Source organism: Gymnoscopelus microlampas, assembly GCF_963454915.1.
Source record: "Gymnoscopelus microlampas genome assembly, chromosome: 2".
NCBI lineage: Eukaryota > Metazoa > Chordata > Actinopteri > Myctophiformes > Myctophidae > Gymnoscopelus > Gymnoscopelus microlampas.
This window is the reverse complement of record NC_139939.1, coordinates 29,679,751-29,683,410: the sequence shown is the minus strand read 5'-3', so window position 1 is coordinate 29,683,410 and position 3,660 is coordinate 29,679,751.

Below are 3,660 nucleotides of genomic sequence, written 5' to 3'. Positions count from 1 at the left end.
TGCTTTGCTGCTTGTTCTGCGAATGACACTCGTGACGTCACGGCGTACAATGCTCCTTCGTACTAGGGTGTCGCGTGGCCAAAAATGACTGATCTACAAGCTATAACAACAACGAACAATCCGACGCGTTGTTTTTGGCACGCGAACACCCTAGTAAGATGAAGTGTGAATCTTAGATACTACAAGTTATTTGGGACCCACACCTCCATGCCTTTTCCCTCGCCTCCCCTGTTTTTTCTTCTTTTCTTTTGTTTGTTTTGTTGTTGTTATTGTCCTAGCCCGGGATATCATCATAGATGTATTTGATCAAGTCTGACTTTTGCTTATACGAAAGCAAAAGTCAGACTCGATAAAAAAAAAGACATCTATGACAGTCTTGGTCCAAGGCTATTGATGTTCGAATTAAACACTGCTCCACAAATTATGACCACAATTTATGACATTTGACTTGAGGTTACCCCCCCCCCTCCCTCTCTCTCTCTCTCTCTCTCTCTCTCTCTCTCTCTCTCTCTCTCTCTCTCTCTCCCCAAAGCCCCAAAGAAAATCAAGGCAGAATTAAGTATTTGTCTCCACCTAATGGATAATAAACTGATATTCACTACAACCTCTATTCATGCAGTGCCACAAAACTGTTGGGCATAAAGATAGACCTATTAAATTGAGCACAACAATCATTTCATGGATAAATAAAGCAACTAACAATTAATCAAATACCCCTTTACTTATCTGACAAAAGAACAATGATTCACATAATTTGATGAACAAGGGCTCATATCATTATTTAACATCAAACACTGGGCTACTACATCTATCAAAATAACAGATGCATAGTCTGAATTGTATTATTGTGTGATTTATAGATTATAAGGAATAGTTGCAAGTTTGGACTTGTTTCTTTGTAGAACCTGCAAAATATAGACATGCATTTATACTATTCTTCATACAACATACATTCAAATATATACGTTATTCGAATACTCATGGCCCTCAGGGTCATGAGTATTGCTGAACAATAAATAATAGATTATATTTTATACAATTTTGAAATCTTAGTTTGTGATATGAGTAAGCAAATATCCACCTATGCAAAACAAAGAAACCCACCATGTCATTTCACATTAGAGTAAGAAAAAGTATAGCACCTCGAGTAACTTACGTTGCATTGAACTGGTCACGAATGACTTATTTGACTTAAGTAGGGTAAGCGATATATTTTGGTTAAAACAAAAAGTATTTTTTATATATATATTCTGATAGTAATCATTGCTATAGAGTGTTTGTTCAGTAAAAGGAGTCTCCCCGTCTCTCCAGCTCTTTAATAAACAGAAAATACGATTTCCGGTAGGTGTCAAAATCTCAGCCAATCAGAAGAAAGTACCCATTTTTAAGCTTCATTTTTAATAGTGTGAGTACTATCAGAATATACTGCTATTTAACACTTATTTTAACTAAAGAAAATCACTTACCCTACCTTTAATCTCCTTTGACCCCTTGGAGCATAGGGCGTCCCCCATGGATCTCTGCATGAATAGCTTGGCAAAAGTGGCATGTACTGTACTGTACATAAATGGAATGCATTTCAAATACTGCAATGAAGCTGGAGGTGCTATATGAAACCTTAGAAAGCCTGTTATGATATACATATTGGGTGGACAAAGAAAGGTTTAGGAACATTATGTAGTTATTTGTATTGCTGATTCTTCTTTGAATGTTCTCTGAATTGGTCATCCTGACTTGATTGATGGAAAATCAAGTTCCAGAAGGCACATCTGTCCGTCATCATTTCACGACTGGGCTGTCACCACCACCATAGTCTCTGTGGTTGAAGCAAACAAATACAAGTCTTGTTTGACATACATATATTACATACTTGAAGTTTTAGGGGGTAGGATTGACTTATCATAGAATTTGAATAAGTAGAATGGACATGTACTATACTTTCCCATTGGCTTGTGCACCCACTTCTTTTAAACTCAATTCAGTCAATTACAGCCAGAAGCTGAATTTATATTTAATATGACTAGCCTTGTCACGTAACATGGAGCTTGTTTCAAGGATGTAACATTTCAAATAGACGTCCATTCTATTATCTGTATCGGGATGACTATTATCTGCAATGTAATGCCCCTTACAGTCTATGGTAATCACTCTGTTTCTGTCTCAGCTTAAATCTTTGTCTTCTCAACTGTACTTTTACATTACTGAGCAGATTTTTACTGACCAGAGAGACATCTTTGACTCTGACTATGGACATACTGTAAGGCAGAGGTCATATTTAGTCAGGGCCAAATTTGGTCAGGTCAAGCATGGAACATGAAGTAATCATTGTAGAGCCGTTCTGTGCCTTATTCTTGCAGTGCTCCTGAATTAGGATTCCGATTTACCTTATTATGCCATGCCAAATGTCATGTCAATGTTATTACACATTTAGTATCGATAAGTTTCGCTCTGTAATGTGACAGCATTTTCAGATTACATCTAAACAGTAGTATACAACAACACCCAAGCAAACCCAGTCACACAGTGCTCCACAATGGTCTTACTTTGTTCTTCCACAGGGGACACATCTGCTAAATCGGCTCCCTCGCTGGCCATTTGGACCTCTCCTTGCACTTCCTCTGCCAAGGCAACAGGTGGTGCTACCTCCTCTTCTGCCAGGGATGCAGAGTGGCAGTGCATGGCTTCTTCTGATGCCTCTGATTCTGCTGCCTGCTGGGCCATGTCCACATCTGGTTCTGCTTCCTCAGCCTCTGGTACTTCCTCTGCTTTGGCTTCAACTGCTACTTCGTCCTCCTGCACTGCTGACTCAGCATTAGGGCCACCCTCAGTTGCAGCAGCATCCTCAGTGGGAGCAGCCTCTTCCATGGTAGCACATTCAGTAGAAGCAACCTCCTCAACTGGTGCAGTGCCATCCTCAACGGCTGGAACCTCAGCTTCAGGTTCTACTCCTTCCTCTGCTGCAGACTCTCCATCTGTATTCACGGCTTTGTCAGCTAGAACCTCCTCTACATTTGCTGTGTCATCCTCTTCCTTTGTGGGGCCATCAACAACAGGTGCCTCCTCCTCTTCAATTGCAACAGCGTCTTTGTTTACTGCTTGAGAAACTTCATCCTTGGCCTCTGGGGTTTCTGCAAAAGCTTCTAAAATCTCCTTTGTTGATTCTGAGGCTTCAGGGTCGTTCCCATCTTCTTCCATTTGCTGGACAGCATCCAATATCATGGTCTTAACAACAGATGCTGCAGCAGTCTCAACTGTAAAGCCACCCAATATCTTCACAGGGGACACATCTGAAGAAGAAAAAACAAAAAAGGGGCAGTTAATATTGATCCATTGTGCCTTATGTCAGGCAAATAATACCATTGGTACATTCTTCTTCTCCATTTCCAAGCTTTTTGGCTCTCTAACATAATGGCCATGCATTCTGATGGCATAATCTGTCAGGTGTATCATCAAAATACAGCAGGTAATAAAGCATGCACCTGTTGGTGTTACAATTTGTGTAACAGTACCGCAGGGTATATTGTATTACTAGAAAGTGACAGTCTTTGTGAGGTGCTGTGCCGTTTTGAATTGACCATTCCACTTACCTTGAGTTTACCTTCAGACCTCTACCACAAGCTCAAGTCATTTTGGGATTGGGGAATAGGGATTTTACAGAAG